This window comes from Myotis davidii, unplaced genomic scaffold (assembly GCF_000327345.1).
Source record: "Myotis davidii unplaced genomic scaffold, ASM32734v1 scaffold1, whole genome shotgun sequence".
NCBI classification, from domain to species: Eukaryota; Metazoa; Chordata; class Mammalia; order Chiroptera; family Vespertilionidae; genus Myotis; species Myotis davidii.
Window position 1 is genome coordinate 8,411,472 of NW_006294681.1, and position 25,511 is coordinate 8,436,982.

The 25,511-nt window shown below is 39.0% G+C and overlaps 1 long non-coding RNA gene across 2 annotated transcripts; it reads left to right on the forward strand.

Annotated features, from left to right (window-relative positions):
- The first annotated feature begins 1,229 nt into the window (after positions 1-1,229).
- Positions 1,230-22,749, forward strand: LOC107183995. 2 transcript variants are annotated; one of them, XR_001514816.1, is made up of 3 exons: positions 1,230-1,662; positions 2,572-2,657; positions 10,367-11,217. It is a non-coding gene; the product is annotated as an uncharacterized LOC107183995 (long non-coding RNA). The 2 variants fall into 2 exon arrangements; XR_001514815.1 differs by lacking the exon at positions 10,367-11,217 and adding an exon at positions 22,201-22,749 and having other exon boundaries at positions 1,549-1,662.
- The last annotated feature ends 2,762 nt before the right edge of the window (positions 22,750-25,511 follow it).

Genomic DNA, 25,511 nt, shown 5'->3' on the forward strand with positions numbered 1-25,511 from the left:
ATTCTATGATTCATTTCATAGGACTGACCTTCCTATAAGTTTTTTTTTGTTGGTTTTTTTTGTTTCTGTTTTTTTGGTCCACTTTTCCCAGAGGATTCAGTTTTTGTACTTTGAACCAAATGTTCCTGAACAATACATGCCTGTCTAATAACTGGGACATTGTAGGAACCCAATACACGGCAGCATTTATTATCAGCGGTGTACTCCTTTTAGAATATAGAGTCAAACACAAAATAGAGGGGCTGGTATACTTTACGATGGGTATTTTCTTTCTTCATATCTCCTGGGGGCAATTTTGTGTTCCAAGGAACATTTGGCAATATCTTAAGACATTCTTGGTTGTCACAGCTGGGGAGCTACTACGTAGGCATCTAGGGGGGGTTTAGCGGATGTTGCTAAACATTCTGCAATGCAAAGGACAGCACCCGCAGCAACAAAAATTTGGTTTAAAATGTCCATAGGACCAAGATTGAGAAAGCTTGCTTAGCAGGACAGCATACTGTAATTTCCTGAGAGTAAGTGGCATTATTTGGAGTAATTAATACTTGTGTTTAGAATCAGTTAATTTACTCCTGGGAGGGGTTGTGGGGAAGAAATGAATCAAGATAGTGATTACCACAAAAGTTATTAAGATTTTACAATCTTTCTCAGCAATGTGCCTACCAATACCTAATCAATGTGCTTAGGTTATTTGTTGTCCTGAGTCTTTGATGATTTCTTCATGAGTCAGCAGTGTCCTTCCTCGTCTTCTTAGCAGTATATCATCAATTTCTTTGAAGAAACCTCTCATCCTTGAATGTGCTACCACATCTCTAATGAGTCTTTGGCATCAATTGTTTTCCCTGTGGGAAATGACCTAATCAATAAAATCAGTATATATAAAACCAACAAAAAGGTGGGGGAGGGGGGAGGCGGCACAGGGAGGGAAGAAAAAGTGTAAGGGAAAACCTATTAGCATCTTAACCAACCAAATGTTCTTTCCCATTCCTAGTAATCTGTTCCCTACTTTACTTTCTTTGTAGCTGAATTGTCCATCAGCAATACATGGTTTGGATAATGATGAGGATAATGAGATGAACTTCAAGATGAGTTACAAAGTGAAGAATTAATCAGAGAAAAAAACAAGGCCTTCACTTTGAAAGGGATTGCTTTGGCTGGTATGATAAAGAAGCTTAATTCATTTGGCTGTTGCCTGGTAACTAAGGATCTTTATTAAAGATGAGCCTCAGGCGCAAATTCCAGTTCCTGCTACGAAGAGAGAAAGGTTTTATATTTTGGGTTCTCTTGCCTAAGGTAGTTTTTAAAATATATAATTACTATGTTATCTGCCTATAGTGATCTACAATTTACATAATAAAGAGGTCCTTAAGGGCTGTTCCTGATGGATTTAACAAAACTCTGACATTTTTTAAATGATCCACTCAATAGAGAAACATTCAATGAAATGGCAGGATAAAAATAGCTTTAAATAATCTCTAACTGCCACTGAATATTTTCATTACTAGGATGTTTATTACTTTGACTCTCTTTTAAATTGTAAAGTCATTTTAATTCCCTCAAACAAAAAGCCCAGGCTTGCAAAATATTTGGCTATTTTCTGAGCTAACTATATCCAAATGAATATTTTAACTGAAGTGATGTGCTACCTACAAACTCAAGAATGTATGAAAGCGATCCCACATCTCCTGTCACTATTAATGATGATAGACAATGACAAAAGAATATTTCCTGGAGATAGAGCTCATTAGAGCTACTTAAGCTGTAATAACGTGAGGAGTATCAATACAATTCTCCATCCTAGGGCCGGACTATAGTTTAAAAAAAAACTGAACAAATTCCTATGCACACTGCACATATCTTATTTTGAAGTAAAAAAACAAAACAGGAACAAATACAATATTTGTATTTGCATGTGGCCCGCGGGCCGTAGTTTGAGGACCCCTGATCTAGATTATTTGTATTTAGTGGCCTTCTCAAAAAGATATACTGGAAAGAGGAGGGTGGAACTAACTCTTTATCACCTCTAACTCGAACTCACTAGTGGTTTGATTTGGGGAAGTTACTAAAGCTCTCTGAACGTCATCTATAAAATGGGAACAAAAATGTACAAATAATAATGCCTATCCTATTTTTAGTCTATAATTACTGCTAAATTCAAAAAAGAATATGATGTTTTTAAGTTGTACCAAGGTAAATTGTTGTAGATAGTAACAGTCACAGGTTAAAAAAAGAATACAAACATAGATGCATGGCTAATTCACCTGTTTTCACCGAACTATATTTTAGTAATTGTAGTCCTAAACTATATTACCACTGGCATGCTGTAATTTTTAGTGGTTGCCTTCCACTATATCATGAGTTTTGGAACCAAAAATCTTAGGTTAAATCACAAATCTGTCACATATAAATCACAAATCTCTACCTATAAAATATAGAGAATGTTGCAGAGAAATCAAATGATATAAAGAATGTAAAGTGCTAACAATAGTGACCACTGAATTCATGTTGGGGTTTTGCAATGATTCTGCCTACTCAGAAGTATCTCTAATTCTATTTTCTTCCACTTACCAGTGCCCTAATGCCGTGAACGGACAATACTCAAACAACAAGTAATAGTGATCATAGTCATGTTGCTACTAAAAAGAAAATATCAACAGGTAAACTTGTTTACTAAATTCTAATATTTGTCCTGATTCATTGCTTTTCTTTTAAAGTTCCTGTCTGGCCAACATTCTGACTCTACTACCAGAACCCACAATTAATTTAGCTTGCAATAATACTAAGCAGTACCCCAAAATTATTTCTTTAGCAAGAAAAAAAATGCCACAAATGCCCACCATAGTTGAACATATCCAAGCATTATTCCTTGAAATCTTGCAGAATCAGACTAAACATAACAGCTGAGGCCCAAAAAAACCCACTTTCTCCATGGAATGTTCCATTTTGGTTGGGGCTTGGGTTTCTACTGTACAATATTTGGCTTTGTTTTACTAACCACATGCTATCTGTTGCCATCCTCTCTCTTGAATCCACCCACAGACATTTGAATGCTTCCATTAATAGTAAACCACCAGCTTCAATGCAAGCACAGCAATAATTACACAGCCAGTTCTGCATCTTAGGACTCTATAAAAAAGAAATTAATGGGTCTTCAAAATATAACTTTTTCACTCTTAGGGTTTTTTAATTTTTTTATTTATTGATTGATTTTAGAGAGAGAGGATGGGAGAGAAGGGAGTGAGAGAGTGCCATAATGTGTTATTCCACTTATTTATGCATTAATTGATTGATTCTTGTATGTGCCCTGACCGGGAATTGAACCTGCAACCTTGGTGTGTTGGGATGATGCTCTAACCAACTGAGCTACCCGGCCAGGGCTTCACACATAGGGTTTTAATCAACATTGTTACTTTTACATAAGCCATTAAAGCAAGCACATTGATCAAGCCTTTTTGTGTGTGCCTCAACATGATTGTGACCAAATTACTGCCAAAGGCTCTCTGATCTATGTCAAATACAAATTAGAGACTACATGAATATATAATAGGACCACCACTGGAGTAGGAGAGTTCAGAGAGACTTTATGCTAATTAAGACTATCATTAGCTGAACATTTACTATTAGTTGGCACTATGCTAATCCCTCCTAATGTGTAATTCTGATGTGAAATTATTCAGCATTTATAACAATCTAACCAAGTGGCTATACTTTCCAATTTTAAAAATGGAGAAACCAAGTTAATGGAGATTAAAAGTGACTTTCCTTAGTCAATTTTGAAATAAAGATTTGAATCCAGGTAGTCCAATTGCAAAAAGAATGCCCTTAGTCTTTGAGATAAATTGTTTCTCAAAGGCATAAAGGATACATGGAAATGATCAGGTCCAATTTTCATATGTATATCTTAATATTTCTGGATTTATGTGGTTTTTCTCTAATTTCTCTGTCAAATCAGCAGTTTTTGGTAATACTGTAAGATGCTGCTTTGAAAATAAAGGCATCCTGCCTGGCCGCATTGGCTCAGTGGTTGAGCATTGACCTATGAACCAGGAGATTATGGTTCAATTTCCAGCCAGGGTACATGCCCGGGTTGCAGGCTCGATCCCTAGTGTGGGGCATGCAAGAGGCAGCCAATCAATGATTCTCTCTGTCCCTCTCCCTTCCTCTCTGAAATAGATATAATTATTTATTTATTTTTTTTTAAAGAAAGGCATCCAATACCAGAACCAGCTGCAAACAGGATTCTGTTTGTGGCTAAGTAGTGAACTTCATGTCAATGAAAAGACTCAGAAGGGCAACTTCCCAGAGCTGTGGCAAGAGAGGAGGTCCTGCCTTCACTTCAGAAGAGAAACAAACAAACTCAGTGTCCCCTTCCACCTCCAAGATTTCAATGAGAATATGAACACAATTTATTAAAAGCCATCCCGGAAGTTTGCAGTGTTCTGGCTTAAAGCTGAATTCTTTTTTTATTCTATTGGGAAATATTTTCTTTTATGAGGCTCCCAAACTCTTGGATAACCTTTGTTTTAGCTGCTATGGTGAAATAAACTGCATACCAGCAGTGAGCACAATGCAGCATGCCACATCCTAACTTTTCTAGTGGTGCTGATGCCCAAGGAAAGTTGTGAACACTTCCAGTAGACCAATAGGACCTCGCTAATACTGTCTCCCCCAAGTCCTTCCTTTTAAATCCGTCTCCCACCACCTCCCCTTGGAGAGCCCATGCTGTTTTTTTCAACATAATTCTAAAGCCTGCCATTTCCCCTGCCTCCTTATTATCCTTTATGCTTATCCTCCCTGTAAAATTTGATTAAATTTTAATTAATTTAATAACATTTAAAATTTGGGTAGTGATCCTTTTATAAAAAGTCATGCTGTATGATCTAGCCAGAAGAATTAGAAAGGGAAATGATGTATTTCCAATCTATTATACAATTTTAGAAAGGCCAAGGCAAACTTGGGAGCTGGCAGAAAGCCAATGTAAAGGGGAAAAAAAACAAAACAAAAGAATCTCTAAGGTGACTTTGATAGTACACAGATGATCTCCCATCACTAAATCCATGTAGGTTTGAGGTTAGTCCTGGAGAAGATCAAAAGCAGAGTCTCAGGCAAGGAATAGCTAAAACCACCATGCTTGCAAGATTCGAAGTCACCCCTGCACAGACTGTAAATATCGCACTGACAACAGTGAAATTCCACGAATCCAGTGAAATCAGCCTATCACTTATTTAAGTTGAAACGATTACTCGTCTGGAATGGTTTCAAGCTCCATAGTGAATGGTTAATAGAGTTCATTTTGGATTCACACCTTCCTGCCCTCAAGTCTCAGCTTAGCTGCTAGGCAAGTCATCTAACCTTCCGGGCCTCTTTCTACTCCTATATGCCACTGGAATAATTGTACTTGTTTCATGAGACTATTGTAAAAATCAAACGGGAAAGTTCATGTCAAGTGTTTAGCACAGTGTTTATTGTACTCAATACATCAATAAGTTTGAGAAGTAACTACTACTTAATCTCTCTGAGTCTCCAGGTCCATTTGGGTAGAATGGGCATCATAATAGGACCTGCCGCAGAAGGCTGTTGTGAGGATTTTATGGCACACAGTAAGAGCTATGACTGCACTGCTGCTGCTGTTATTGATATTAACATTACTCTTTCAAGTACATTGAGCCCTCCATTGTATGCTGGGCTGGGGCCCTTTCCAGACTGGGTACATATCAGGTCCCCAAAGCTGTTGTCTGATAGGCATGTTGTATGAGTCTATCCTTGAAAGATTCTCTAGATAGGAAATAATCTGGAGCCAATCCAGATATATAATCTTGAACTTGAGCAGTATCCAATCTAATTTTCCTTTCAGTACTGGCCTTCACTGAGGAGCAACTCTGCACTAGCTGAGGGCAGGACTATGCCAGCCTTTATCATCTGCAGTGTGGCTAGGACTGGAGGGGAGAGGGAACTGCTTTTGTCTAAGATTACTGGCTGCATGTCAGGAAGTAGGGAGGGGAGACAGGTTAGGATCGACTCACTTCTATAAGAAAAATGTTTTAATTACAATTCTTTATGAATTAATTTATATTTATTCTCATTTAATCTCAAAACAACAACTCTGAAAGATAGATTTGTGAAAGGTATTTCCTATAGAATTGAAATAAAAATTTGAAGGGTTAAGATATCACCCAAACAGTCATAGGCTGTAAGTGGTCAGCATGGTACCAGTTGTCTTTCAACTATATCATCATATATTCTGCATTTGAATTTTGATCTCTTAGAACTGTTCTCACGATGAATATATAATGTATTTGCAAGCACCAAGCTCAGGACCTGAAATTAGAAAAACTCGTAGATTATGAGCTAAATCTAAATCTAAGTGGCTAAAGAAAAAGTAGGTTAGACTAATGTTTAGTTAAACAAAAGGCTCTCAAATGAAGAGTTCTATTTACCTACATTTTCCAGTTAACTAAAGATTAACCAGAAAATTTTTATTTATTTATTTTTAAAACAAATATTTTTTATCTGAAACTTATTTTTATTTGTCTTAATAATGAGTCATCTGCCTTCCTGCCTTAAGAAGTCAACTTCAGTGCATTTTTTTTCTTCTTTAGCTTGAAGCTTTAGCTCTGGCTGTGTTGCTCAGTTGGTTGGGCATCATGCCATGCACCTAAAGGTTGCCAGTTCTATTCCTGATCTATGCACATGCCCAGTTTGTGGGCTCCATCCTCGGTAGGGGGTGTGCAAGAGGCAGTTGATTGATGTTCCCCTCTTACATCGGTGTTTTTCTCTCTCTCCTTTTCTCTCTCTTTCTAAAAATCAATTTTTTAAAAATGAAAAAAGAAAAGCTTCAAGTTTTAGTTTGTTGTTTCTGGGAATTAATATTTCTGAATTTCTTTGCCCCAAATTATTTATGTAGAAAGGATAAAAGGTGAGCTAGTGTCAACAGGCCCTAAGGTATGTCTTTTTAAAAATACATATATATTATTGATTTTTTACAGAGAGGAAGGGAGAGGGATAGAGAGTTAGAAACATCCATGAGAGAGAAACATCGATCAGTTGCCTCCTGCACACCTCCCACCGGGGATGTGCCTGCAAGCAAGGTACATGCCTTGACCAGAATCAAACCTGGGACCCTTCCGTCTGCAGGCCGTCACTCTATCCACTGAGCCAAACCAGTTAGGGCTCTTTTTTTTTTTTTTTTTTAACAAATTTCTGAAATACAGTAAGTCCTCACTCAACATCATTGATAGGCTCTGTGACTTTAAGTGAAATGACATTTAACAAAACAAATGTTTCCATAAGCTAATTGATATAAATAAGAGTTAAAGAGGGGGTAATTTAGGAAGCAAGAAAAAGAGGAACATGTCTGCCTCTGAAACACCAAAGAGGAAAGAAAGGATGGGTGTAAACCTATCCAAAAGTCCAGAAGAGTTGGGAAGGAAGTTGAGAGAGTTTGTGTCTGAAAGCCACAATTAATTTTATCAGCAGTGTAAACATTCTAGACAGTCTTGGCACCAACACACACTGGAAGCTGGGGAGTTGACGGAAATTATTTTTTAAGACTTTAGACAAAAAGGGCGGGGGGAGCTAATTGCCTGGCTTACTTAATAAGGCCATGAGATCTGACAAATATCAAAATGATTAAGAAAGGCTGGAGAGAGGGGAGAGAGATAAAGGGAGATGGTTAGGGCAGGGGTGAGAGGGGGAGGCAGAAGAGAAAAAAAAGAGATGAGAAAAGAGAGAGAGGAAGGAAGAGAAAGAGGAGGGGAAGGTGGCTAGGGGGAAGAAGAGTAAAGGGGTAGAGAAAAGAGAAGCTGCAGAAAGAAAGAAACAAGATACCATCTCAGACCATTGAAATGCCTCTTTTGTGCTGATATTCCTAGAAAGGGGAAACCATACAGAGATTTAAACTCTTTAAGGTTCTGGTTGACCAGCTGGCTTTCAACCAATGATAACTCTAGGCCAGAGGCTTGGTGAAAGCTAATGCAAACAGGTGAGTTTAGAACACAGAAGTAAATATATTTCCAGGATGGAAAGTTGTAGAGTATTTCACAGGGGAAATCCTGAAAAATGTTGCTTGTAGTTGCATTGCACATTTTTTATAAAGACCAGGGGAGGGGAAAAATGATAAGGCATATTTTTTTCTATCTTTTCACTACAAATAAACCCATACACAGCGAATGCATCATTCTGAGTAGATATGAAACAGTTTCTGTGCTGCAATGTTTTTGTTTGTTTGTTTGTTTTTCCTTTCATGTGTGCTCTGGCCTAAAGCAGATCCCAAGGTGGTCCTAGTCCATTTGACAACTGCCTTTTACTTCACACCCTGTCCCAGGAAAAGACTGTTCTTGCAGAAGTTCCTCAGTGCTCCTTTGAGGAACTGCTTCTCCTCCCCTTTCCAAGACCCCCAGCTCCCCTGAACAGTAATCTCAGGTCCAGAGACTCCCAGAATAGGGTCTCTCCCATCTTCCTTATATTTGGGCTTTTGCTCTGTGACTTGTAAAAGTACTGTGAGCTGTTACAAGTGTTGGTTGTATTTTCAAGGGAGCCCAGTACCATGGTTTTAAATACAGGGTTACCATGATAAGCAGTTTCTAACCATCAAGCATCTTTTGAACATATTATTGTGGCAAGGATTGGAGTCAACATAGTATAGTCAAAGGATCAAACTAGATGAGTTGTGGAATCAAATACGTTTAGGTTTGAACTCACTTTCTGGCTACATGGCCTTAGGCAATTGAGCAAAAAGTTCTCAGAGCCTCGGTTTCTGTGTCTGTAAAATGCTGCCAACAATACTATCTCAGAGAATTGTTGTGAGGATATAAATCAAATAAAGGGATTGAGTATTGTAGTGACTTGCATAGTGCCCCCCCCCCCAAAAAAAATCATGACCACCTAGAACCCCAGATTGTGACCTTAGTTGAAAACAGGGTCTTCAAGGATATAACTGAATTAAGATGAGACCATACTGGATTAGGGGTAGGCCCTATATTCACTGACTAGTGTCCTTATAAGAAGAGGAGAGGAGGCCTAGAAATGAAGAGAAGAATGCCATGTGAAGATAGAGGAAGGTGGAAAGTAGTTTTATGCTGCTACAGGTCAAACTGTGCCTGGCCACCAGAAGCTGGACAAAGAAAGATAGGGTTCTTCCCCGAGGCATTTAGAGTAAGCATGGCCCTGCCAACACCTTGATTTCAGATGTCCAGCATCTAGAACTCTGAAGGAATACGTTTTTGTTGTTTTAAGCCATCAAATTTGAGGTCAATTTTTTTATCTTCACCTAAGGATATATTTTATTAACTTTAGAGAGAAAGGAATGGAAAGAGAGAGAGAGAGAGAGAGAGAGAGAGAGAGAGACATTGATGTGAGAGAAAAACATCGATTAGTTGCCTCATGTACACATCTGGACCAGGATTGGAACCCGTGACCTAGATATGTGCTCTGACTGAGAATTGAGCCACAGCCTTTGGGTGTACAGACAACGCTGTGGTAATTTTTTATGGCAGTCCTAGAAAACTAATACAAGTGTATAAGAAGTGCTCAATGAAAGTCAGCTCAGCATCAGATGGGTTCCCCCCCATATTCTGGTGACTACCTTGAAGTCCTTGGATTGGTAACATAACCTGGTCCTATTTGACCACCTTTAACCCCTCCAGGTCTCATTTTAGCCATGTATTTACCTTCTTATTCTCCAGACCTGGGCTAAGGTGTATTCTGCATGTTCTCCTATAAGCTCTGCCGCAGGCTGTGTGTGTGTCCCCACTTACTTCTTGACCCAGCCAATCCAACGTATTCATTCATTCCATACACATTAACTAAACATTTACTATGAACCACTTAGTATAAAGAACTGGCTGTAAAGCAGTGAATAAAAGAAAGCCCCTCTTATAAAATAAACTTTTTGGTGAGAGGAGAAAAAAAGATAAACAAGTTAGGCAAGTGAATATATAATATGTCAGGTGGTATTAATTGAGTGCTATGAACAATAAGCCAGGATGGGGATATAGAAAGCTGGGGTGGGATATACAGTGGGTCAGAAAAGTTCTCTCTGACAAGGTAGTATTTTAATATTATCCTAAATGAAGCAAGAAAGTAATGAAGTCCTTCCGACACATGGGAGGTAAGGTGAAAGAAGAAATGAGGACTCAGTTACCTACAGCGTTGTGCGCCGTGAGTTGGACATGGGCGTCTGCACTGAATGACATAAGAAACCTTTGGATGACTCAGAATAGAAGAGACCATGATCTGTCTTATATTTTTAAAGGATCCCTCTGGCTACTGTTTGAAGAATAGGTTTTAAAAGGGTAATTGGAAACAAGATCAGTTAGGTTGTAAGTCCAAACTAAATGTGATTTTTCCCTTCTCACTCTTTCTCCAGAGCTGTGATACAAGCAGGTGGAAGTGATAAGACATTACTGGAGTCTGTTGATATTTTGCAGATAAAGCCAATTTCATGAATTAATGTAGTTTCTAAGAGGAAGAGAAATCAAGGAACATGCCAAGTGTTTTACTGAGCTAGGGAAGATGAAGACGTTGGGAGCGGAGAAAGGAGGTGGATTAAATGTGTGGCATCCAGCAAGCTGTGAATACAGAACTGATGAATTTCCTTCCCTTCCCCTGAAATCATGACTTAGCTCTCAGCTGGTGGACTCCAAAGGCATCAAGCAATGCAAAGGGAACTCACCAAGTTTATAAAAACTGGGAAGCCATGCTGTGCTTTCCTTGAAACACTGTCTTAAATCTATTTTTAACTTTTTTAAGTTACGCTATCATGTGGCCATTTACAACAGCAAATACACGATGCTCCAACCAAACAAAAACTCAGCAAGAATCAGAGTGCCTGGTTTTTCCTGGCTGGTTGACCCCCGCCTCACGTGCAGGAGCTGTCAGATCACGCTGGCAGACCATTTCAAATGCGGGTGGACTTCCCAAAATCCACCAAGCCAACCCAGGCCTGTGAGGACAGCACTTACGGAAGTGGCAGGGCCAAGGTGCTGAGTACCAATCAGGGCATCTTGGGTTGCTACTGAATTCTTTTAATCTGCTACTTTGAAACAACGAGGCTCAGAAGCTACCTCTTGTCCAAATTTGCCAACCCCTTTTGCCTGACAAAGCAGTCAGTATGAAGAGCATAAGCAATTAAGAAGTAAGGCATTACCACTCTAGCCGGTTTGGCTAAGTAGATAGAGCATCGGCCTGCGGACCAAAGGTTCTCAGGTTCATTTCCGGTCAAGGGCACATATCTTGGTTACCAGGTCTGGGCTCTGGTCCGGGCGCGTGCAGGAGGCAACCAATCTTTGTGTTTCTCTCACATCGATGTTTCTCTGTGTCTTTCCCTCTCTCTTCTACTCTCCCTAAAAATCGATGGAAAAATATCCTCGGGTGAGGATTAACAAAAACAAAAAACATTACCCACTTGTGGGAAAGCTGAAGGCGGGGGGGGGGTGGATTTCAGAGCATGATTCTTCACACCAACTCTGTCTTTAGTGGACGGTTGCTTCAACCATGAGCAATTCTTTGGGGAAGCAGGGCTAGCAGTATAAGGTCCTAGGTAGTAACCTTTTATGAATCCCCCTGCCAAAAAAAAAAAAAAAATGGATAGAGAACTAGGGACTGCTTAGAAACATATGTTCTTCAGGGAGTCTTGCAAGACTTGCTCTAAACTCTGAGCCAACACAGCTGTAAGGGGAGCAGAGGTCAAGACTTCACAGAAAGCCAGATGCTGCAGTGAGCACATATTGTTTTACAGACACATGTGTGTATGGATATGTGTGGTGTATAAATATATACATCGACATGTGTGTGTATACACTGGCAAACCCCCCTCCCTGCTTCCCATCCTTTTAGGTAAACTGAAGGAGGAAGGGAGGATTTCCTGTGAAAACAATGTGTAACCCTGCCCATCTGATTAATGTGTTTGGCTGGATTCAGTGTAACCAAATGAAAAGGAGGAGTGGGAAGAAAATGTAGTGAGTGATAAGACAACTTCCCAGAGGGTATTCACTCAAACTCAACTCAATCCCTAAATACTGTGGGGTTTTTTTTGCACTGTTCAATCTCAATCAGTTCAATTCCTAAGTACTATGTTTTGCCCTGTTAGATACTATGTGGGAGGTAGAAATCTTGACAAGAGCAGTTACTCCTATCTATTTACAAGCAGTGTAACCTTGGGAAAGGTTCTTAACTTCTCTGGTGAGATAACTGAGTGGGAACATCGCTCTATTCTACCCTCCAATACACTAGATTCTACCCACAGAGCTACCCATCGTATGCTATGGTAGAAAGAGCAATGAGCTGGATTCCAGCCCCAACTCTGCCACTCATTTACTGTGTTACTGTGGCCAGTTCATCTTACCCTGCATGTCCTCCCCCAAAATGATCCCCCGAAAGAGATGACTATGGAATGATATGATTGGATTAAAGAAGGTTCACAAAGTAACTGCCTATAAAAGAACTGAGTGGGTTCCAAGTATTCTAACAGGGAGGCAGCTGCACTCCACCTTTGTCCCACTATTGCCATGGACAATGTTACTGATTTGTATCACATGGCTCCACGGTCTCCATGTATGTATGTTTGTACCATGTCAAAATAGAAGGCTTTTACTATTCTTTACTCATCTACCCTTGCAGAACCCAGTGTAGCAGATAAGGAAAGAATCAACCTCTTTTGACACCTGCCCCCATAGTTCATTAAACCATATCCCAGGTTGGAAACATTTAACTGTATGATGCATTTAGCTGTGAGCCTTGGTAGATGGGAAGTAAATGTTCTCTTTGACTGTCTTATCCTTCTCTTTAAGTTCTTTAAAATGAGAAAAGGAGCTTCAGCAGCTTCTCTATAGGACTTTTTTAATTGCTGTAAGAAATTCTTACCCCAATTTAGTGGGATCACATGACCACAATGGAAGCTCATTTCTTAATCATGCAACACTATGTAAGTGTTCCTGGTGGGCAAGTGGGCTTCCACAAGATCCAGAAACCTATAATTGATCCATCTTGAGGCTAATTTGTCAGATAGGGGCTCAGAACCTTCTGCATTCACTTGGGAAGGTGGGAAGAGCAGGTGGAGAAGGGGTATCTACTTCTCAATTGCCCTGGCCTGCGCCATGGCACATCCCATTCCATTGGTAAGGATTAGTCACTTGGCATCATCCACATACAAAGGGAGACTGGAAAAGCTACTTCCTGGATGTGCATGCAATTTCTAGTAACAAATCTAAAGGTTAAAGTGGAAGCATGGATCTTTGATGATCAGTTAGTGTCTGCCACAGAATTCAACTTATATTTGATATAAGCAAGCTCGTGTGCATGCACATGAATACACATCTCACATAGGATCTTTTATATATTTTTTCAACCACATATCGCAACGGCAAAAAGCAATGTGTTTTATTTCACAGGCAACCTATAAAACCTTGAAGATCATCCAAATCTATAATTATCTGATAAACCCTTTTCCTCAATTCAAGATACAACAATATGTTCACATCTGTTGTAGATTTTGTTATTGGCCTTGATTCATCATGCCTTTGCCCTATCACTTTCTGTTCCTCTACTGGAGGAATATACCCTCTTGCCCCCTCATTTTGAGCTCAGCCATGTAACTTCTTCGGCTAATAGCATGTTAGAAAACATGACACAAGCAAGGGCTTAAAATGTACTTGTGCATTTGAATATTGCCTCTGCCACCACCATTCAAAGAACAAGCCACAGTCTGATGGTCCAAGAAGGATGTAGAACAGAGCTGCTGCACTTACCCAGAGATCTGCAGGGAGAAGTAGAGTGGCCCAACTGAACTTAGCCTAGCTCAGCTGCACTCTAGTGAGCTCATCGCTTACTGTTAAATGCTACTGGAAAACCATGATTATTTGTTACCCAACATTATTGTGGCAATAGCTAATGGATGCAATGTATTTCTGTTTTTAAAGTTTTGCTCAAGAGCCAACATTTTCATATTACAAAATTATTACTTTTTTTCCCCTTCTGGAGTCATTCTGCACTACCAATTTTCCAAGAATATCTGAATTTATGTTGCTTAAATGGTGGCTGCTTAATTGTCCTTCCAAATGCAAGTAATGAGAGAATCAGAGAGTGAGAATAGTCCATTATTGCTACTGTTGGTTACTGCCATTAGATGTAGCTGTTGAACATAGTCCAATGCAATATAAATATTTTTAATAGCACTGCTGGTGTAAATTCCTGTACTGACCATATGAGTCATGAGGTTTAGGTTTTTAAGAATGGTAACGTTTATTCATACTTACCACCTTAGCCATTGTTCTCAAACATACCTTTATATCAACATGGCTACAACCTCAGTACATCTATATATATATATATTGATCAACGAAGGAGCTGTCGTGACACTGTGGACCTGGTACCCACAAAGTAAAAAACTCACTTCCCCCAAGTGGTACACAGGCCCCGCCAAAACCCTGGAGTGATAGCTCACCAAATTGCAGCTGATGCTGCTGAGACCCCATGGCTCAAAATGTGGCCCACAGCCCAGCCCAGCCCAGAAACGGTGGCTGTGGGCACCAGATAATGATGTCGCGTAGCAACGCCCAGCTTACTCTCCCTAGTGACTAGCCTCCGTGAAGTTTCTTCAGCCCAGGAACATGACTTGCTTTATAGTCAGGTGGAAACATTTTACACATTAACCAAATGTCTGAAGTGTTTTCCCATGCCTCATCTCATTTGATCCTCACAGAAGTCCTGGAGTAGATAGATAGGGGACTCAGTGGAATCCTATCTTCTTTTCATTAGCCAAAAAATGAAGATTTACAAAGCTTAGAAACTTGACCTGACTGAAAAGAAGAAATGGTGGACCTTGAAAATGACTTCAGGTTTTCTCACTGTGCAGATATAGTCAAACACTGCTGCAGTTACATATTTTACCCTTTGTTCTCCCTGTATGATCTACAATAATAATCTGCTTTCTGTTGATATTTACTGCTCTGTTGCTGACAATTACCTGAAAGAGAAGTCGGGGTGCTTCACTGGGCTGGAAAAAGTTTAGCCAAATTAGAAAGCAGGGCTAATTAAGCAAGTTTATTTTATATCTATAAAGGCTAAGTTGACTTGCACATGCACGATACATATAAAGCTCTTGCTGGTGCCAATCGCACGCGTCTGTTTCGATCTGTCATTTAAGATCATGAATTTGGTTGACACTTCTATTATAGAGAAAGGGTGAATAGCGATATTAAAATATTTCTTTTAATTAATTTCCTTTCAATGTGCACAAATTTGTGCACCAGGCCACTAGTTGTGTTATAACCGACTGGCATGCTTCCAAAACACTTGGTCTACAGCAAAGACTCCGTATGCTCTTTGTGGGACTTTTCTGCCAGCAAGTCTTTTCCAAAACTACCAGAGAGCTTCTAATAAAGGGGAAGATTAAGGTAAAGGAGATGCTGATATTCATTTTCCTGAAGTAATTGTCTCCTCTGCACATTTCATCCAGCCTTTTCCAAATGCCAGCTCTGCATAGCAAAAAGTGTTTTTAAGAATCTGTATTTTTTTTAAGCCACAATGTTTTGTTGTACCTTTTCTGCAATGCATTCATATATCTGCTCACATTCAAGTGACGGCTGCTTTCTAATAAATCAACTTCATGCAAGTGTGATATCTTCCTATAACCAAAGGGATGGCTAGTATGATTAATAAAATTATATCTATCTTTTATCACATTTGTTAATATTCTGTTATAAATATTATTTAAGGGAAAATTATTCAGAGGCAAGAGCTGTAAGGGTTTGGGGTTAGAGAATGTCAGGGCTTAAGGTATCATACAACTCACAAACTGACAGCCCAATCCAGTCTTCAGCCAAGGAGCTTGCAGATAGATTTAACTGAGCCAACAAACACCTTTAGGTAGGGCATGCCTTCTCAGTTTTAAATCCCTGTCATGCCCAGTTACCTTATGGCTGACAGCTTCTCTAGTTAGTGGTTTCTCCTTTCTTTGATCTGTAGGTATCTAACGACCTTTGAATTCAGGATCTCTGTTACAGATAAATGCCCTCATTTCACAAATGGGGGAAGTGAGGTCCAACTTGATGGTGTGGCTTATTTGATGACTGGTAGAGTCAAAGGTGGAACCCCAGGCTCCAGATTCTGAGCTTTGAACAATATACTGAGATTCAGAACTCGTGCACATTAAAAAATGAGTTGACAAGGGTTGAGCTCAGAAGCTATGATTCTCATTCCAAAGCAAAAGTCAGTGCATCCAGGTGTCAGGCAGGCTGGATGCAAGGATGATGGAATAACTATGGCCAGAATAATGGAGAGCAGGCCAATAGGAAGGGGAACAAGACTCTCCACTTCCTCCTCCAGGACTGAACAGCTGCTGTGGGATGGTAAATGTTTCCTTTCTGGAGCTAACTCTGAATTAACTAAAAGTGCCAAAAATATAGATGAAAGGAAAAAAATGTAGACATTAAACCAACTTTTTTTTTACCCAAGTAAAACAGATGGCTGGGAAAAAGTCAAAGGAGCTGGGTTGAAGACTAAATGTGTGGTCCCAAGGGAGGCTGAGATGCTATTTTATAGACTAGTTCAAGCTTTGGAAAATAACCCACAATTAAACCAAATTAATTCTGATTGCCCTTCTAGGGACTGATATAAGACTGGCTGAATGAGGGCCTAGGAAAAGAGATTGTCAATAGAGCCAGAAAATTGAAAGAAAGCAATGAGAATAAAGAATGCATCAACAGAATGGGAAAAGGAAACCTAAAGATCTTGCATTAGTTATTCCTATTTGATAAGAGCAAGAGGGAAAAAATTCCTATCAGTAGCCATGTACCAAGTGGAAAAGGGGGAGAAAAGAAGAAATAGGATTTACCCAAATTTCACAGTGTGCATGTTAATACCATACATTTTGGGATCTTGATGAGAGGTAGATTGGGAGGGAGAAATAATCTAGGAATGGAGAGAAATATAGGTCAAATTGGCTCTCCTCTCCTACAAGAAAGGAGTGGTGATCACCAGTTATATAAATTTTTATGATTAAAGTGGTTAATGAAGTTTGGTCATTGATCCAAAAGGTCAGAGCTGGTAGATGAGGCAAGACCATAGATTCTCCAAGGAGAATTAAGTCTGGAGGCTGAGAGGCAGGGTGGCTAAATATAAGAAGAGCTATAGTTCATATTTAGAAAGAGAAAGAAGGTGAATAGAATAGGGCTAGCCTATAGGAGAAAATGCTGGAAAGGGATGCTTGGGTAGTTGAGGTATCAGGGACACAACTAGTGAGCTGAAGTGAAACTGATATCAGGGCTCCAAATCTACATGAGAACTGATTTATCTGAAGGGGTTGGGACAGAAACCTTAATACTTATACTGACCCCAAACCATTACAAATCAGTAGCTTCTTGTAAAACTTGGCCTATAAATATTTCATTTGAAATCTAAGATTTTTTTAAATATATGAATTTTTGCTAACATTTTAGAATCATACATTTTTTCATTAAAAATCTAAAAGGTTTTATTTGAAAAAGCTTTTTGTATTAAAAATCCTGGTTTCTTTTTAAAAGTTAGAAAATCAAGCAATATTGGTCTTGTGATTTGTGGGGAGTTCAATATATCACAGCCCTGTTTATTTGTTTTCACTTGATTTATTGAATAAACTGAAAAATGAGGGTCGGGATGGTGGTGGAGATTAAGTCAGGTGAAGATCGAAATATCTCATTTACTGCTGACAAAGCCTGTGATGAAAGATGTGGCTTAGGTAAGCAGAAACAGTGGGCTTCTTGGTATCAGACCCCAGAAAAAAGCTTGTTCACATAAGCGCTGGACCACTGCAGGCCTTCCCATGATGGGGCCTGGCTCTGTAATACCATGTGGAGAGCAGATTAAAGTACACAGCTTCTTACACGGGCAAATGCCAGGGGGAAAGACCAAGAAAGACCCTGAGCTACAAAGTCCAGGTCCTCCTCCAAATTTAACAAACTTGGTCAGTCACTTATCTCTGGGTAGGAGTGGATGAGAGCATGGAGAGAGACCAGGAGGTCCCTCCACTTAGAGAAAGTGGGGAAAAAGGGTTTTCTCTCCACCCCTGCGCCTACATTCCCTGTGACAACAGCAGCTCCTGAATCTGTGGTCGCAGAGCACAGGTTCTGCACCCACTACAGCCCCTCCTACTTCTCATTCATAGCACAGCCAGCTAGCTTCACTATGTACTTACCTTCCTTGCCTCTCTAGCACTTGTTTGCCACTGGAAGGATTGTCAGATGTTATCATTGTGGTCACCACACCACACCGATGGTTAGGGAAGCCAAATGGTTCCAGCTCCAACCTCTGGTTAGTAAGGCCCAAGAATTAGAGAAAAAAGTCTATAGTTCATGGTCTTTGACATAGACAGATAAAACAGACTAAGCCAAACCGAGATGTATAGTGTAGTCACATTTAAAAATCAAAATCTACCCACATAAGAGTTTGCTGTACATGGGAGCTACAAGTTTATTAGAGAAATATAAAACGTTAAGCAGATGAGAAATAAAATAGAAGACTCAAATACCCATGGCCCTCTTTATTTGCCTTCTCATGGCTTTACCTTACTATATTCTAATAGCTAAATATATGATTGTATTTTTTTATGGCCAAGATATACAAGGTACTCAAAGTTTTATTAAATACATGAACAAAAAAAATCAAGAATGATGTCTTAAGGAAGAGGCTGTTTAGGTTAAGTGATGAGGAAGTGTTCTACCAATTAGGAGGGTACTGTTGGTTTGTATAGAGAGGGTAGAGGTAGAAGCCAGATAGATAATAGCATCTTAAACAAGCTTAGATTCCTTTGAAAAACCTTCCCTTATCTTTCCACCATCTGAACCTAAAGCAAAGTGATTAAACCCTCATCTGTGACACCACTGTTGTTTACATTATATAAATATTTACCATACAATATAGTTTATCTACAGAATAAACTAAATGGTATTTACATACTTAAAACAGATCTAGTCATTTTTCCTTAAAAAAGAAGTTATACTGTATAGCAGGAAAATAGACACTACCCAAATAAACAGAGGAACATATCAAGCATAGAAGGTTGTTATAAATGCCTTGAGGAAGACTAAAGGAAGATTTTTAATAAAAAAAATAATATCCTAAGACCACTCTGGATGCCCCACTGAGAAGAGGTGCTAAGGAGAAAAGGTTGGAAGCTGATAGACCAGGTAACACTATTATAAAAGAGAAAACTGACAGAAATAGATGTAAATAAGGAGTGACTGGATTTTATAAAAAACAAACAAACATATATTGATGGAAGAACAATGGAATTTGCAATGGTTTGCATGTAAATTATAAGAAAAAGAGTGGCATGGTTGGTGATGCTCAGTGGTTGAGCATCAGCCTATGAACCAGGAGGTCACAGTTCGAATCCCGGTCAAGGCACATGCCTGGGTTGCATGCTCCATTCCCAGTGGCGAGCGTGCAGGAGGCAGCTGATCAATGTTTCTCTCTCATCATTGATGTTTCCATCTCTCTCTCTCCCTTTCCCTTCCTCTCTGAAATCAATAAAAATATTGATTTTAAAGAAAAAGAGAGTGGTCAAGGATCCTAAGATATTTAGTCTGAACATGTGGTTGACTAAAGTGCCCAATTATGAAACAGGAGAAGATGAATATGGCTGGAACAGGCTGGGGTGACAAGAAGCACCATTTGGTAATTAACCATTTTTTGGTCTGTTTCCAAAATTCTATTGTGGACTCCTTTATGACAACAGTTTTGTCTTCTTTCTCTTCATATCCACAATACCTAGCACAGTGTTTTATACAAATGAGGTGCTTGTTCATTTTCTTAATGTTGAATGAATGAATGAATGAATGAATGAATAACTTGGAAACATAGTGGGTTTTTCCCCCTTGAACTCCTATAAGTGCCATTGGAAGCATAGATTTTATTTAATCACCATTGACTGCCCAGCATCTAAAACAAAGACAGTACAAAATGCTGTTGAATAAACAGATTCTTGTCCTATTTTTCTATTGATATTTCTGATCTCTGTCTCTGGTTCTGGTTAGCCTGAAGGAAATGAAAAAGCAAAATGATATGTGTTTGGGGCATTTTTTAATCACTTACTTGATGAAAAGTTGTAAAACAAAATTTGTACATCTTATTACCAATTTATAGCTATTAATACTGTCAAATCTAACAGGTTTCAAACATCCAAACCTCTCCCCGAACTTTGGGTCCTTACATGTCTTTTTCCCATTTTACTGGAATTTCATTTAGAAAGTCACTAGCATGTCAGGGAATACTTCCAAGCATTCAAACGTGTTCTTGTGGTTCAAAAGAACAGATAATCTGGCATTGTGTTGAAATCTTGTTAAGATGCTAAACAAATTATTTATTGAACTGATTCTAATTTTCTCTAGTTTAAAAATCACTTTTAAACATCCATCTTTGTCCTGTGCAGTTGCCAAAGCTAACAAATGCCTCTCAGCTGGGAGACAAGCTGCCACCTTCTTCTTTCAGATCCTATTTCAACCCTGGAGATTGGCTCCCACTTGACTAAGAGCTAAAAGTCAGACCTGTCCTTGAATCTTCCTTTCATTGTAAGGCAGAATTTCTAAATTGCTTTTTCTTTCTTTCTTCTTCTTCTTTTTTTTTTTTTTCAGAACATCACAGTCTGGGAAAATATGTCTTGGAAATTGTAGTCTGTTCCCTCTGAGAGATGAATAATGCATTTAAATGCCCGGTGGTTAAAAGAATTCAACTTTAAAACCAGTGCTTCTCAAACCACATGACTACAGAATGCTTTTGTAATGGAGTATCATTAGTAAGTTGGGAGAAACAGTGAGGTCTTGTGGATGCTCTTCTAAAGATTTAGTTAGGCTTGGACATATAGGAGACCCTCCTCTTACATCAGCTCAAGTGTGCTAGACACTTCCCTTTAACTAACTCCCCTCTGGGGAAATCGAGAACCCTAGGCTAGGCACTGGAATTCCCACCACCCACAGAACCTATCAAGGGATAATAGGGAAAAAGCCTTGGTTTGAATGACATGTTTCAAGATTTTGTCTCAGCTCTGTCACTTGCTACCTATGTGATTCCTTTGGTAGGTCTTTTTTATGATTTGAGCATTGGCTTTCACATTCTACAAACTAGAAGTAATAAGCTATTCCCTACTCATCACACATGATTGCTATAAGAATTAAGTACGTATTAGAGAAAGGTATGAAGTGTTTCACACACAAATGTAAAGCAAAATTATAATATTCCCAGAAAGGTTTTCTCTTCATCAGTGCTGCTCAATAGAGAGCTGTGAGCCACATATGTAACTTTAAATTTTCAAATAGCTACATTTAAAAAGGAAAAAGAAGTGAAATTCAAACTCTAACATATTTTATTTAACCCAATACATCCAACATATTAATATAAATCAGGCAATACAATCTATGTAAAAATAATGCGATATTTTACATTCTTATTTTTTTTTTTGTACCAAGTCTTTGAAAGCCAGTGTGTACCTTATACTTACAGAGCATCTCATTTCGAACTAGATGCATCTCAAGTGCTCAATAGTATATTTTGCTAGTGTGGCTGTTAGCAAAAACTTTCATATAGAAAGCCAGTATTTGTTTTAGTAAATTCCAGAGTAATAGTTTTTAAACATTACTGTAATCCTTTTTGGAGGCCTAATCAAAGAACCTTAACTCCTTCCCCACCTTACAACTTCTAGAAGGTACTTGCATCCTTGACCAATATCTCTCTTCAAAGCCAGCAATGCTCTATTGAGTTTTTCACACATCACTCCAACACTCTTCTGCCTCCTTGTTTAAGGACCCTTGTGATTACCATATAATCTGGGATAATCTGTTTTAAGGTCATTTGAATTAGCAACTTTAATTGCATCTACTACCCTAAATCCCCTTGGTCATATAGTCATAGGTTCCAGGGAATAGAACAGGGACTTCTTTGGGATGCCATTGTTCTCTTTACCATTATCACAGGATGCTGTGAAAATTGTTTTCCTCTGCCCCTGGTGGAAATCTCAAGCAGGTCACCTAGATTTATCAGTTCCTTAGTAACTTAAGCAATTTCAAAATATATCTTCCTGAATATTTTCAACATTCTTAACTGAATGATATTCAATTTAACTTCTTCTATCGCCCCAGTTAGGCCGGCCACAGGCCTGGAAATCTGGAGTGGGTTGGGAGGTAGGTGTATGATGAACTTCAACTTGCTTCTTTCCCATTTCTTTCCCATAAGCAATTGCTTCTATTTCCTATGGAGCCAATCTCATGGAGGAAGGGTACTGCTTATAAGCCTGAACCTCTGGCGTTGGTTTCCATTAATGCCAAATACAATTGATAGCACTTTGTTTCACTGGGTGCTTGTATGGGCTTCTTGAAGATTCTCCAGCAGGAACTTTTATCTGTTCTTCCCCTCAGTTAGCTGCTACAACTCTCCTCACAGTCCTGGGGTTCTATCATTCCTCCCCTCTGCTGGGGTTCCAAGGATCTTCCAGTCGGTCAAATCGGACAGCTGACCTCAGGCTAGCTCCCTTCCATAGTGGAAATGCAGTTTGCTCCCCATGTTGTCCTTAGTGCAATCTAGTCTTAGCTTATGGTTTTTACTGGTAGACTTTCCAAGTCTGATTAATAATACTTAAGTTTACCAAACTCCAAGATGTTGTGTAAATCACACCAAATGTCTTCTTAAAATTCTCTTCATTGGCTGAAGGTGAGATAGAAGAACACCCCACCCACATTGGAGGAGATGGAACAATAACAAATAAAATATAGAAGCAACACTTTTCAAAACAGTCCCTTTTACTTGCGTCTTCATATGCAGTCTACAGTTGGATAGTGGGATGCTTGAGCAGATCTACATTTGTAATCTCTTATTATGTCATGAACAGGTAGTCAAGGACTCAGCTTTATGTGATGCCCTTGGCACCTAGTGAATTGCTCTTGGCCTTTGGCGTCTCAGTGGAAAGTGAGACATATCTTTATATTATATATTACAGTAAAATTCTTTATATTTATGCAAGTATAGCACACATTGAAACAAATTGCTGGGCAATAAACATTTCTAGTGAAGAGAACCCCACCCTAAGGAACTTTCTAGAGTTCACTGAAATACCTAAACCTTTTATTTTATAACTCAGGAAAGAGGAAGCATTTGAGTATGAGGCCAGGGAACACTGAAAGAAGAGTAAGAGAGATAAGGGTAATAGAGCAGAGAAGTGTGAAATAGTTTCTGTTCCATTTCTAACCCCTTGTATTATGATCCTTCTCTAGTATTTAGAAGGATGTTGGCCAATAAATGGAGGACATATTTTGTTGGAATCCCTGGTCACAAACAATGTCCATCTTGGCCAAGCTGACAAATGTTGGTAGAGAGTGGGGTGGGGCGGGGGGGACATTTTTCTCTCCTCTGCATAGAACCTAGTTCTACTTTGGCATTCGAAGAACTGGTGGCCTCATGATTGAGAGATAGCACCCAAGACATGGGCATCATTATTGCCATGTGGGTACCAAAAACAGTGGCAATGGGACAGGTTGCCCACACCAAGTCAAAATAAAAGAAGATTAAGTAGATCCCACCTTCTGACTACATGCTAAGGTAGGAAGCTTAGAAGTACAGACTAAGCTAAGAAACTGTATTATTGACGTCAATGTAATTTCATGTGCATTCAAAAACCAGAAATGGTATGAACATTCAGAGTACATAGGATTTTGTAGTTTACAATAGACATCGCAATATTTCAAGTAACTAAAGAACAGGAAGATTGTTAAGCAAACAATAAGAGATAAATTATAAAACTATCACCCCTAGACATAAAATTGTACCAAACCTTTAATACACTGAACTGACTATACAAGATATTTTTCTTTTGCTCATGTGGTATCTCTTCCTGAAGATCATATTTACATGGCCTCAACTTTCAAATAGAAAAAAAAGTATTGAATACTATTTTTTAAATTTAAAAATATTTTTAAAATAAGAATCACATAACACAGAAAAAAATTTTCTAGACACAGGAGTGAATTTTTCAGTTTTTGTGTGGCTATTCAACACAGCACAGATCTGTTCTGAATCATTGTGGGCAGGGATCACTAAGCTCAGATACACTTACATCACCCACATCTTATTTTAGCCTTCCCTTTGATAATATTTAGATCATCTGCCCACCATCTAGGAACTGAAGAACTTGGAAGAGAACTGAGGAAACAAAGGGCGTTTATAAAGTCTATGTAGCGTTTGAAGAACAGGGAGAAGGAATATGAGAGAGAAAAAATGAAAGTGGAGAGACTGGCACATTTTCAGCAGTAAATAAACATTTTGAATAGGCTAGCCTTTTTCTTAATGATGATTACACATTCCTAAAACTGCCACGGTTAACCTCTTGCTTCTTTTGAAATACGCATCTCTCTGGATATCTATCCATGCAGATACTTTGTCCTTCCCGCTTCCTACTCTCTGATGGCCTTCTCATGGCTATTACTTGGCACCTCTTGTTTTCTGACCTCTTTTTTTTTATTGAATTTATTTTGGGTGAGATTGGTTCATAAAACCATATAGGTTTCAAGTATACAACTCAATAAAACATCATCAGCACGCCGCGTCATGCACTCATCACCCAAAGCAAAGTCTCTTTCCATCCCCATTTTTCTTATCATACTGTCCAAGTAGATGATACAGACATATTACAAAGAGAGACAAGGGGATGATAAGTGTTCACAGATTTGGTGGCCCAATATTTACCATGAACTGATAATGATGATTACACATTCCTAAAACTGCCACGGTTAACCTCTTGCTTCTTTTGAAATACGCATCTCTCTGGATATCTATCCATGCAGATACTTTGTCCTTCCCGCTTCCTACTCTCTGATGGCCTTCTCATGGCTATTACTTGGCACCTCTTGTTTTCTGACCTCTTTTTTTTTATTGAATTTATTTTGGGTGAGATTGGTTCATAAAACCATATAGGTTTCAAGTATACAACTCAATAAAACATCATCAGCACGCCGCGTCATGCACTCATCACCCAAAGCAAAGTCTCTTTCCATCCCCATTTGTCCCTCCTTTGCCCACCTGCACCTACCCCCAAACCCCTTTTCCTCTGACTATCAGCACACTACTGTCCACACTATTGTCTGAGTCTATGTGATATGTATATATGTGCAGGTTTTTTTGCTAATCTCTTCACCTTCTTTCATCCAGACCGTCCTCCCCTCTGACAGCTGTCAATCTGTTCCATGTATCCATGTCTCTGTTTCTATTTTAGTCATGTGACCTCTTCTTAAATGTGGGCACCCTCTACATTTCCATGCTCTATCCTTTTCTCTTCCTTCCTAAGCAATATATCTAGACAGTGTGTCATACCAATGATTTCAACCACTGAATGAGCCATAAAGATAAACTCAACATAGCCCAGCATGTGCTCACATTCTCCATCTTGGGTTCATCATCTCACCATTTTCACAAATTAGAAACCTCCAAGCAGCTTAAGCTATTTCCTTCTTCTTTTTTTTTTAACCTCCCCTTCCATGCCCCCAGCCAATTAATCA